Source organism: Elephas maximus, chromosome 10 (genome assembly GCF_024166365.1).
Source record: "Elephas maximus indicus isolate mEleMax1 chromosome 10, mEleMax1 primary haplotype, whole genome shotgun sequence".
NCBI lineage: Eukaryota > Metazoa > Chordata > Mammalia > Proboscidea > Elephantidae > Elephas > Elephas maximus.
In genome coordinates, this window is record NC_064828.1 from 70,010,228 (window position 1) to 70,023,851 (window position 13,624).

General features: G+C 39.4%; 1 protein-coding gene across 2 annotated transcripts in view; it reads right to left on the reverse strand.

The window, feature by feature from the left end:
- Window positions 1-13,624, reverse strand: part of SLC35F4 (solute carrier family 35 member F4) — a 308,843-nt gene that overhangs the window by 97,292 nt on the left and 197,927 nt on the right. Inside the window, exon 1 of one of the 2 annotated variants that reach the window (XM_049898069.1) lies at window positions 9,080-9,156. The exons of the other annotated variant lie outside the window; for it this stretch is intronic. The gene's annotated coding sequence lies outside the window, so the exon portion shown is untranslated. Of the gene's footprint in view, window positions 1-9,079; window positions 9,157-13,624 lie in introns of those variants that run through there. 2 annotated transcript variants of the gene reach the window in all.

The following is a 13,624-nucleotide window of genomic DNA, read 5'->3' on the forward strand; positions in this document are numbered from 1 at the left end:
GACGCATTGCATTGGGTAAATCTGCTGCAAAGAACCTCTTCAAAGTGTTGAAGAACAAAGATGTCACCCTGAAGACTAAGGTGCGCCTGACCCAAGCCATGGTATTTTCAATCACATCATATGCATGTGAAAGCTGGACAATGAATAAGGAAGCTCGAAGAATTGATGCCTTTGAATTGTGGTGTTGGCAAACAATATTGAATATACCATGGACTGCCAAAGAACAAACAAATCTGTCTTGGAAGAAGTACAACCAGAATGCTCCTTAGAAGCAAGGATGGCAGGACTACATTTTACATACTTTGGACACGTTGTCGGAAGGAATCAGTCCCTGGAGAGGGACATCATGCTTGCCAAAGTACCGGGTCAGCGGAAAAGAGGAAGACCCTCAATGAGGTGGATTGATACAGTGGCTGCAACAATAAGCTCAAGCATAATGATTGTAAGGACGGCACAGGACTGGGCCATATTTCTTTCTGTTGTGCATAGGGTCACTATGAGTCAGAACCAACTCGATGGCACCTAACAGCAACAACAACAGATACAAATTCAGCATTCAAGAGGAGAAATGCCTATGCGGATGCAAACAGCAATTTGTCAACCTTTCTTTATACCAAAGCCAGATTACTGGAAAAAAAAAAAAAATCATCCTTTGATCCTCCACAAAAGAAAAGGCTCTTCCCAAATTGTTCAGGTCATAGGCCTGAAAATAATGTATCCAGAAGGTAAGCCAGAAATTAAAAGAGGTTTGCATCAAAATATAATTAAAAAAAAAAATCCCAGGGGCTAAGGAATGTTTTAACTTATTATTCCTTCTTTTAAGATGTTCAGTTAGATCAGCTAAAATGCATTTCCCCACTGAGAAGGAAAGAAGGAAGAAGTTCAAGCTGCACTGAAGTTATTGACAAATAACAAGGCTCCAGGAATACATGGAATACCAATCAAGATGTTTCAACAAATGAATGCAATATTGGAAGTGCTCACTCATCTATGCCAGGGAATTTGGAAGGTAGCTGTCTGGACAACTGACTAGAAGAGATTCATTTTTGTGCCCATTTCAAAGAAAGGTGATCCAATAAAATGTGGAACTTATTGAATAATATCATTAATATTACACACAACTAAAATTTTACTGAAGATAATTCAAAAACAATTGCAGCAGTACATCAACAGGGAACTACCAGAAATTCAAACTGAATTCAGAAGATGACATGGAATGAAAGATATTGCTGATGTCAGATGGATCTTGGCTGAAAACAGAGAATACCAGAAAGATGTTTACCTGTGTTTTACTGTCCTGTGCAAAGTGATTTGACTGTATGAATCATAACAAATTATGGATAACATTGCAAAGAATGAGAATTCCAGAACACTTAATTGTGCTCATGCAGAACCTGTACATAGACCAAGAGACAATGGTTCAAACAGAACAAGGGGATACTGCACACCTTAAAGTCAGGAAGAGTGTGCATCAGGGTTGTATCCTTTCACCATATTTATTTGATTTGTATGCTCAGCAAATAATCCAAGAAGCTATACGAACAGGAACAGGGCATCAGGATTGGAGAAAGACTTATTAACAATGTGCAATATGCAGATAACACAACTTTGCTTGCTCAGGTCTTGAAGCACTTAGTGATGAAGATCAAAGACCACAGCCTTTAGTATGGATTACATCCCAACATAAAGAAAACAAAAATCCTCACAACTGGACCAATAAGCAACATCATGATAAATGGAAAAAAAGACTGAAGTTTACAAAGATTTCATTTTACCTGGATTCACAATCAATGCCCATGGAAGTAACAGTCAAGAAACCAAAGGACATATTGCACTAGGCAAATCTGCTGCAAAAGACCTCTCTAAAGTATTAAAAAGCAAAGATGTCACTTTCAGGACTGTGGTGTGCCTGACTCATGCCATGGTATTCCCAATCACCTCATATGCATGTGAAAGCTGGACAGTGAATAAGGAAGACTGAAGAATTGTTGCTTTAAATTACCATGCTGGTAGAGAATATGGAATATACCATGGACTGACAGAGGAACGAACAAATCTGTCTTGGAGGAAGTACAGCCAGAATGCTCCTTAGAAGTGAAGATGGTGAGACTTTGTCTCACATACTCTGGACATGTTAGCAGGAGGGTCCAGCCCTTGGAGAAGGACATCATGCTTGGTAAAGTAGAGGGCCAGTGAAAAAGAGGAGACCCTCAAGGAAATGGATTGACACAGTGGCTGCAACAATGGGCTCAAACACAGCAACATTTGTGAGAATTGTACAGGACTGGGCAATGTTTTGTTCTGTGGTACAAAGGGTTTCTGTGAGTTGGAACTGACTGGATGGCACTTAAGAACAATGACTACTGAGAATCTTAAAAATAAACTTAAAGCTTAGGATCTCTGTGAATACAGTCTCTTTACAAAATGAAACCATTTTACTTGTTGACTGCCTACAAATGAAAGCATACAAGATCTGCTTCATTTACTAAACCAAGGACTTGAATTGCCCTAAGTGTTTGCTTTTCTTGCTTTTTATAACTAAGACCACCAAACAAGAACACAAAAGAGATTGCCTGCCTGTGTGCATTCGCTCATTCAGCAAACACCTATTGAAAGCCCTTGCTGGTTCCTGGGGCGACTGAAATGAATAATTCACAGTTCCTACCACAGGCTCCCAGCTCAGTAGGGATATGACACCTAATCAGGTAATTATAAAACAGTGGGAGACTGAGTGATAGAGCTATCTACAGGGTTTGATGTAAGCCCAGAAGAGGAGTATCTAACCCACAGGTGGCAGAGTGGCCTTGGAACATGTTTTTGAGACTTAAGGGACCTACGACGTAAGAACGGTCATGTTGGAAGTAAATTTGCAGTAAGATGTGAGGAATGGAAGGATGAGGAAGTACACAGCTAATAATCTCAGCTTTCTCAATGGAGGAAGGGTCTAGCTCATTCTCTGAAACAGAGGAATCAAGGATTCAGTAGAGGGATCTCTTCTAACAGTAGTAAAAGTGTGGAATCATTTTCGAGAGAAATAGGGAAGGGAAATGATTAAGAAACAAGCAAAACTAATGAGGGGTGGCTCTGAGGGCTCAGCTAGGGTTGGGGTCTGAACCTGTAGAAGTGCCAACTTGCAGGTTTGTAGGGGAGGGAAAGGCTCATGGCAGCACAGTTCCGGGTTGGAGCTTTGTAGATTCATGCAGGAGAAGACTACAAGGAGAGTTAGGGAAGCTGATTTCAGAAATCAGTTCAGATGGTTAACCACAGGTTAAGTAGAGAAGGAAGGTTACTCAGCAACAGATGATGACTAGTGTGACCATTTACTTCTGTTTGCCTAGGACCACCTGGTGCAATTTTTATAGTACCCACTTTCACTTGCAAAGGAGTTCTTGTTAGACAATAAACTATGTGGTCATCCTAATGCTGGCCTGGGAGAAATAACTAAACAGATGGGTCTCTATGAGATCAAAGGGATAGGGTTTTGTGACTAAAGAGTGGTATGAAGGAGTGAAGATTTAGGACAGGGAGGAGTTCCTGATACTGACAAGAGCAAGGGTGTAGCCATGGGAATAAGTGACAGAGATGGCGTGGATGCAGTAGTTTTTAGAGTTAAGGAAGCCCAGGAAATATGATGCTAATTGGTTGGATGAGTCATTCTCGTGGCCACTGAGATCAGCATCTGGCACTTGGTAGATGTTCAATAAATGTCCTTAAATGAATCTGGCAGGAGTTGGAGTGGGGAGGAAGACTATGAGCCAGGTCCCAAAGTTACAGAAAATAAGGGGGGTGGGGGGGGGGGAGATGAGTTGGCCAGAAAGGAAGAGACAGAAGTAAAGAGGACTTCAAGATGGCATAGATGTGTGCCTGAGAAGTAATGTAAAAATTACTTTTTTTTTAAATAGTTTTTATCGTGCTTTAAGTGAAAGCTTACTAATCAAGTCAGTCTGTCACATATAAGCTTATATACACCTTGCTCCATACTCCCACTTACTCTGCCCCTAAAGAGTCAGCCTGCTCCCTCCTTCCAGTCTCCCTTTCGTGACCATTTTGCCAGTTTCTAACCCTCTTTACCCTCCGATCTCCCCTCCAGACAGGAGATGCCAACACAGTCTCAAGTGTCCACCTGATACAAGTAGCTCACTCTTCATCAGCATCTCTCTCCAACCCATTGTCCAGTCCTTTCCATGTCTGATGAATTGTCTTCGGGAATGGTTCCTGTCCTGGGCCAACAGAAGGTTTGGGGACCATGATGGCCAGGATTCTTCTAGTCTTAGTCAGGCCATTAAGTCTGGTCTTAAAAATTACTTTTTAAAGAGGAAAGAGTTGTAATAATCAGAAAGGAGCCAGGAGCAAGCCAGAAGTTCATGGGGTATGGGACAGTAGAGGGCTCTGTAGTAAGAGTGGCAGGCAAGGTTCAGTCCTTAGAAGAGAGGAGTGGTGAGGGCTACTCTAGGTGAAGCCACCCACATGTTTGATGGTTGAAAGAGGGCAATAAAGTTCCCATTAGGGGAGAGGCAATGGATTCTGTTTCAATGTAAGAGAAATATTACTGAGGTCAAAAAAGGTCCAAAAACCAAACTCCAACCTTAACAGGAAGTTTGAAGGTCCCATGTAATTTCTAATGCATCATTTTCTTCATGTGTAATCCTAACCATAGGAGCCCTGGGGTGCAGTGGTTAAAGCACTTGGCTGCTAACCAGAAGGTCTGCAATTTGAACCCATCAGCCATTCCGAGGGAGAAAGCTGCGGCATTCTGCTCATGTAAAGATTATAGCCTTGGAAACCCTATGCGGCAGTTCTACTCCGTCTGGTAGGGTTGCTATGAGTTGGAATGGATTTTGGATTTTTATAATCTTAAATTATAGCTTGAAGGGGTGGTATAATGAAACAAAGATGATTCACTACTTCAACTTTCTGGGCTAAATATTCATTAACAATTATGTTACTCTGTGTTATTAACGACTATTTAAAAAGAAAGATTGATGATTACAAGTAAATCATTTCTACTTTGTACATACTTACCTTGAACAATTTTCCCTAAGCCTTTTGGGGAGAGAACCATAACTTGTCCCAACATGTCTCTCCTCCTTGTAGATGATAAAGTCAGACCTCAATACATCTCTACTCACAAACTGTTTTGGATTCCCTGAAAATAGGCAACATACTAAATATTCTCTAAATATTTACCCTTTAAAATTGCAAATGAAATTATCATCACCAGATACAAAGAAGGAAAAACTAAAAATATTTCAACACAACTAACAGAAACTCTCATCAAATTCAACATTTTTAGCATAATTTGAAAATATCTAGATTCCTCTGCCCTTGAATCACAGTTTGGGGGTAGTCAGAGATTTTTCTAGACCTTCTACTCTAGGGAAAGGGGAGACTGTAAGACTCCATACAGTTACCAGGAAAGGGGATGGAGAAAGGTTCATTTCCAAACCCGTTCCAATAAAACAGGTCCTGGAACCCCTGCAAGCCACTCCTACCCTGGTTACTGGGAGGCCTGGAGCACATGTCCTCAAGCACATGGTAAAAACTTCTTGACTAAAAATGTCCTGTCCACCTTATCCTGTTCCCGCTGCCATCGAGTAGATTCCAACTCAAGCAACCCTACAGGACAGAATAGTACTGCTCCATAGGATTTCCAAGGCTATAATCTTTATGAAAGCAGACTCCCCACATCTTTCTCCCGTGAAGCCGCTCCACTGAGTGGGTTCAAACCATGGACCTTTCAGTTAGCAGCCGAATGCTTTAACCACTGCACCACTAGGGCTCCTTTTCCACCTCCTACTGACTTAGTATTTCCATCTTTTCAAGTGCTGATTAGGGATGGTGGTCATCAGGCCCAGGACTCCACATGTTCACCTCATTAGCTGTCCACTATATTGTCATGATTTTTCATCAGGTCTACCCCAGTCTAAATAACAAACAAGAGAATGGAAAGATTGTAACTGAGATCACCAAACGTGCAGAAATAAGGGAGGTCACTTCTATTTTGGTTTGCTTTTATGAAGAACTCTTCTGTGTGAATTATCTAAACTTAATAAAAACATCAGTGTCTGAGCTCAGGGCATCTCTGAAAAATGGCAGCAATACGGGTGTGCATTATTTTCTTTCTCCTTGTTCATTATTTAGATCCACATGCTTCTGCAGCAGCAGGTATCTATATTTATCTCACAAGTCTGTCAAAAAAAGAAAAAAAAAAACAGTGCAGATGTAAGTATAGGTTTAGTCAACAGATACAGAAAAGAGAGGCCAGCACCCTTTTAAAAAGATTTTAAATTTCAGATCAAAATGTCATATTCCATGGTGAGTTCAGCATGTGTCAGGGCAGTGGTGACAGTTACAGGCTGAGTTGTTAAAGGAAAGCATTACCTTTAAAGTAACAGTGGGAGATGGGGACATTTTTTCTCTTAGATTAATAGAAGGGGAGACCTTGGCAAGACAAAAGAGATCATTTAGTTGCAATCTCCTCACTTTACAGGGGAAGGGATAAGGACTCCAAGTTCATTGCCTGTTCAAAGACCACATCAGAGGCAGGGTGAGAATTCAGAAACCAGACTCCCCAGGAGAGGGCTAAACGCTCTACTTTACACAGTCTCTTCTTTAATAAATAGATACCAAGTTGTGCCTTCCTGTGTGAACATAACACGGAACAGTGATTTCCACTAAACAATCCTTGACTATTGTGAACACCATCATTTTTTGACTACCTAGTATTATTGTCCAGAGTACTTTGATTAGTTTTGTGGAATCACCTCTCTCCTACTAGCAGGGGTGTCAGTGGGAGGGTCAATGCAGACACCTGCCCTTCCATTGTACAAACTAACACAGCCTCTGAAGTCTCTTCTATCCGAGCCTTTTTCTCTCACTCTACAGCAGCCAGGGATGAACATATGGCTGTATCCGGTGGTTCCAGTAGCAGATCCAGGCAAGATTTGCAAGTGGTCAGTTTCTGCTCCCAAGACCTAGTTCCTGTATCTCCCAACACTTTATTTTGAGCCCTGTCTTCAATCCAAAGATTTTCCCATATCGTTGTAACAGAATTTATTTATTTTAAGTTGGAGTCAAAGTTGATTTCTATTACGAACATCCTGAAACTTTCTTCTTGGGAGGAAAAGAATGCATAAGTCAGAGGGACAGTGATATTCTGATTCTGAAACCAGATAATAAATTGAAGGGATTTCTTTAATTAGACATTCCCACTTGTGGTGAAAGTGGGAGAGAAAAGCCATGAGTCTGCTGAGATTTCATGATACACAGCTGAAGATGTTTTGATGTCATGCTTGTATCATCTTGGGGTTAAAAATTACTGAACCTAGAGCCTTTTATAAGAATGGAGAAGGTTTCAATATAAGGTGAGTTAGAAAAGCAATACATCTAAGTCTGAGGCTAAGACCAGGGTTAGATTAAAATTTAAGGGATAACAGTAAGATTAGTGTGAAAGATATTATGTGCATCTAGATGTTTATTTATTAAAGTTTTTTCTGCATTAAGTTTTAATTTTTGAAAAACAACACAGGACTGTAAAGTGGTAAAACAGGGGAAAAAAAATCTATTTCAGGTAAAAATCATCCCTATCAAGAGCACAGTCCTTACTATGGATGATTGGAGCACCATCACCTCCTTGTGGTAGCATGCTCTAATTGCAGGTTCCATTTCTCTGATAAATAAACACCTTGAAAGACTGACCTTATAACTTAAAGTATAAAAAACAAGGGTAGTAAGTCATGATTTATATACGAATTTGAAAGAATGCATTTCATATGGTAAGAAAAGCTTTCAGTTCCAAAATTCCATGAAAGTGAAAAGTTCTGGTTGCTGGTAATTAAGGCAAGTTAAATGTTCAATCATATTACTCCATGTTATCATCCTAAGACTTATAAATACATTGAGCCAATGTCTCTTTGGAGACCAGAAGTTGATCCCTCCAATTGTAGCAACCCAGCAGATGGCACTACAAATAGAGTCATATTGCTTCATTGAGAGCAACAGCTAGGATCTGCTCTGAGAAGGTTTTACAAGTTGAGAGGAAAACTCAGACTGAGCTAAACCTGGCTATATATATATATATATATATAAACCCAAACCTATTGCTGCTGAGTTGCTTTCTACTCATGGTGACCCTATAGGAAGTGACCCTATAGAAAGGGTTTCCACAGAGCAGCTGGTGGATTCGAACTGCCGAGTTTCTGGTTAGCAGATGAATGCTTAACCACTGTACAACCAGGGTTCCAAACTGGGCTATAGGGATGCAATAAGGAATCCTCTCACCTTCCTTGGAAGAAAAATCTATCCACAAAAAAGTCATCCAGAATATCAAACATCAAAACATTCATAAAAGCAGATATATGCCAACATGAGTTTCTTACCATACAAACCATTTCCAAAGACAAAACTGCAAGGAAAATAAAAAAATTTCACTTCAAAATTCATATTGCATTTTGAAAACAAACCATCTGCTGTTTATATGAAAGGTGCTAAAGTTTTTGAAAAAAAGGATACGAATTGTGCTTCAGAACCAAAAGTGACAAAAAGGGCAGTGATTCATGTATATGTAAATATAAATTTAAAAAACAGCCTCCAGATTCCTAGATTATAGATCATTTATCACCAGAAATTGCTAACATCAGGAGTTGTATGACTTTGGCTTTGCCACTGTTTAGATCGGGCCTTGGCCCAGCTGCCATATTACAGGTTTGTGTAGGCAATGTCAGAAATCCTAACTCTCCATCCTACTGACTGGGAAAGTATGTACTTTGAAAAGGAAAGTTTTATATTCAGGAGTCAAGACAGAAATCTAGACTATGGGTTTTTAAAACACATTTCTGCTGCAAGGGATTGTCAATTTTCTTTAAAAAAAAAATAATAACTGGGAGGCAGGGCCAAGATGGCAGAGTAGCCAGATGATTCTGGTGATCCCTCTTGCAACAATGACCCAAAAAAAAAAACAAATGAAATGATTATATTTACGACAAGCTAGGAGCCCTGAAAATCAAAGGCAAAGTTAGAAAACGGACTGAGAGGCAGGGGGAGGGAAAGACGGCTCAGAAGCATAGAGGAGTTGCCAGACCTGAATCACCAGGATCCCCCAAGCACCATTCCAGGGAGTGACTGTGGTGGGTTGGTAGTAGCGTTTGGCTGCATTTTCCTCAGGGAGAAACAGCCAGCCGCACAGCTGACTCACACCTCTGGAACCAGAGAAGAACGGCACTCTCAGCAAAAGCTTAGTACTTGGGTATATTTTACCACCCCACCCCCACCCCCAAGCTGGCTGCAGTGGCTGTCAATTTCCCTGCACCTGAGATAGGCACAGCTGAGTGTCCTGAGCCATCCTCCCAGCCTTGGAGAAGGAATAAATTTGCAATTGGGGGAAAAGATAATTTGCCAGCTCCACTAACCTGGGGAGCTCAGGACAGAAGTGGCTCTTCTCTAGACATAAACAGTCCATGGACTTTGAATATCTTTCCCCCTGCATTGGCCTGTGTGGGCCTATTTCAGGAGAATAGGCCCTTGTCGGCAGACTTCAACTGTTTCAGCTGTGTGGTGGAGAGGTGGGTGTCTGATGCTTGAGACCACTTTGCCTATTAAACACGGTCCTCACCTACCCAAATCAGGGGCCTAAGGACTGGTAGCTCCACTCACATCACCCCACCGCCTACAACAGGGGTCCAAGGATAACTGGTACCTCCCAGTCATTACAACCAAAAGCACTGGGTACCCATGGTCTGTCTGCAGAATCCAACCACCTGTATGCCCTAGGGAACAGGGATGCGCTTTCCTCACAGACACTCGGGGGATGATTGTCAGCCTGCTGCCTTGTTCTGAGCGTGACCTCCTGCTGCACCCAGATAGCAGTACCTAGACCAATCGCCCCTGCCCCTCTAAGACTGTAGGACAGAGCATGCACCACACATTTGATGACCAACTACCTGACACCTGAGCTGAATCCATACAAGAAAAGTGAATGGACTCCTAGGTTGATACACTAGATAATGCCTCTAGCCACCTGGTGACAGGATGATAGAGCTTCAAAGGTGAAAAAAATCAAGTTAGCTCACTGAAGCAGCCTGTTTGGGCATATCAAAACAAACCAAAGCAAGAAGCTAGGATACAGTAAGCAAACATAAAATAAACTAATACAATAACTTATAGATGGCTCAGAGACAACAGTCAATATCAAATCACAGAGAGAAGTAAACCATGATAGCTTCAACAAGCTCTCAAAAAAAAGAATCAAGGGATCTTCTGGATGAAAGTGCCTTCCTGGAATTGCTGGATGGGGAATACAAAAGATTAATATATAGAACTCTTCAAGATGTCAGGAACGAGATCAGGTAATACACAAAGCAAGCCAAGGACCACACAGATAAAGCAGTTGAAGAAATTAAAAAGGTCATTCAAGAACAAAATGAAAAATTTAATAAGCTTCAAGAATCCATAGAGAAAAAAAAGAAATTCAGAAGATTAACAATAAAATTACAGAATTAGACAACTCAATAGAAAGTCAGAGGAGCAAAATTGAGCAAGTGGAAGGCAGAATTGATGAGACTGAAGATAAAGCACTTGGCACCAATATATTTGAAGAAAAATCAGATAAAAGAATTAAAAAAAAAATGAAGAAACCCTAAGAATAATGTGGGACTCTCTCAAGAGAAATAACCTGTGAGTGACTGGAGTACCAGAACACGGAGGGATAACAGAAAATATGGAGAGAATTGTTGAAGATTTGCTGGCAGAAAACTTCCCTGATATGGTGAAAGATGAGAAGCTATCTATCCAAGATGCTCATCAAACTCCACATAAGGTTAAAAAAAAAAGTCATCAAGACATATTATTACCAAACTTGCCAAAACCAAAAATTTTAAAAGTAGCTTGAGATAAATGAAAAGTCACCTACAAAGGAGAGTCAATAAGAATAAGCTCATACTACTCGGAAGAAACCACGCAGGAAAGGAGGCAATGGGATGACTTATATAAAACACTGAAGGAAAAAAGTTGCCAGCCAAGAATCACATATCCAGCAAACTGTCTGTCAAATATGAAGGTGAAATTAGGACATTTCCAGAAAAAAAGAAGTTTAGGGAATTCATAAAAACCAAACCAAAACTACGAGAAATACCAAAGGGAGTTCTTTGGTTAGAAAATCAGTAACATCAGATATCAACCCAAGACTGGACAAAACAATCAGATGTCAACCCAGATAGGGAAATCACAAAATAGAAATCAAGATTAAAAAAAAAAAAAAAAAAACGCTCAAAACAAGGAAACAGCGATGTCATTATGTAAGAGAAGACAACATTAGAACAATGAAGAGGGACTAAGAAATGTAGTCATAGATCTTTCATATGGAGAGGAAGACAAGGCAATATAAAGAAATAAAAGATTTAAACATAGAAAAATAGGGGTAAATATTAAGATAACCACAAGGGAGACTAACTATCCTACTCATCAAAATAAAATACAAGAAAAAAAATAGAGACTCAGCAGAAACAAAATCAACAACAAGGAATAAGAGGAAAAGTCACTATATGAAGATAAACTCCTCGGCACAAAAAAGTAAGAAAAAGAAACTGTCCAAAAAAAAAAAAAAAAAAAAACAGTGCCAACAACATACACACACACATAAAAAAGACATCAAAATGACAGCACTGAACTCATACCTATCCATAATTACAATGAATGTAAATGGGGTAAATGCACCAATATAGAGACAGAGAGTGGCAGAACAGATTAAAAAAAAAAAATCCATCTATATGCTGCCTACAAGAGACACACCTTAGAGACACAAACTAAAACTCAAAGGATGGAAAAAAAAAATCAAGTAAACAACAATCAAAAAAGAGCAGGAGTGCCAATATTAATTTCTGACAAAATAGGCTTTTAAGTTAAATCCATCACAGAGGATAAGGAAGGATACTATATAATGATTAAAGGGACAATATACCAGGAGGATATAACCATATTAAATATTTTATGCATCCAATGACAGGGTTGCAAGATACATAAAACAAACTCTAACAATATTGAAAAGTGAGATAGACAGCATCACAATTACAGTAGGAAACTTCAAAACACCACCTTCAGTGAAGGACAGAAAATCCAGAAAGAAGCTCAATAAAGACATGGAAGATCTAAAAGCCACAATCAACCAACTTGACCTCATAGACATATACAGAACATTCCACCCAACAGCAGCCAAGTATACTTTCTTTTCTAGCGCACATGGAACATTCTCTAGAATAGACCACATAGTAGATCAAAAAGCAAGCCTCAGTAGAATCCAAAACACAGAAATATTACGAAGCATCTTCTCTGACCATAAGGCCATAATAGTAGAAATCAATAACAGAAAAAACAGGGAAAAGAAATCAAACACTTGGAAACTGAACAATACCCACCACAAAAATGACTGAATTATAGGAGACATCAAGGATTGAATAAAGAAATTTATAGAATCCAATGAGAATGAAAGCATCTCGTATTAGAACTTTTGTGACACAGCAAACACAGTGCTCAGAGGCCAATTTATATCAATAAATGCATACACACAAAAGGAAGGGCCAAAATCAAAGAATTATCCTTACAACTTGAAGAAATGGAAAGAGAGCAACAAAAGAAACTCTCAGGCACCAGAAGAAAGCAAATTAAAAAAATTTGAGCAGAATTGAATGAAATAGAGAACAGAAAAACAATGAAAGAGTTAACAAGATCAAAAGCTGGTTCTTTGAAAAAATTAACAAAATTGGTAAACCTCTGGCCAAACTGACAAAAGAAAAACAGGAGAGGAAGCAAACAACCTGAATAAGAAATGAGATACGTGATATTACAACAGACCCAACTGAAATTAAAAGAATCATACCAGATTACTATGAAAAACTGTACTCTAACAAATTTGAAAACCTAAAAGAAATGGGATGAATTCCTAGAAACATACTACCTACCTAAACTAACACAAACAGAACAACTAAATAAACCCATAACAAAAGAAGAGATTGAAAAGGCAATCAAAAGGTCCCAACAATAACAACAAAAAAGCCCTGGCCCAGATGGCTTCACTGCAGAGTTGTACCAAACTTTCAGAGAAGAGTTAATACCACTACTACTAAATGTATTTCAGAGCATAGAAAAGGACGGAATACGACCAAACTCATTCTACGAAGCCACCATATCCCTGATACCAAAACCAGGTAAAGACACCACAAAAAAAAATTACAGACCTATATCCCTCATGAATGTAGATGCAAAAATCCTCAACAAAATCCTAACCAAAAGAATTCAACAACATATCAAAAAAACAATTCACCATGACTAAGTGGGATTCACGCCAGGTATGTAGGGATGGCTCAACATTAGAAAAACAATGTAATCCATCATATAAATAAAACAAAAGATAAGAGCCACAGGATCTTATCAATTGATGCAGAAAAGGCATTTGACAAAATTCAACGCCCGTTCATGATAAAAACTCTCAGCAAAATAGGAATAAAAGGAAAATTTCTCAACATAATAAAGGGCATTTATACAAAGCCAACAGCCAACATCATCCTAAATGGAGAGTCTGAAAGCATTCTTCCTGAGATTGGGAACCAGGCAAGGATGCCCTTTATCACCACTC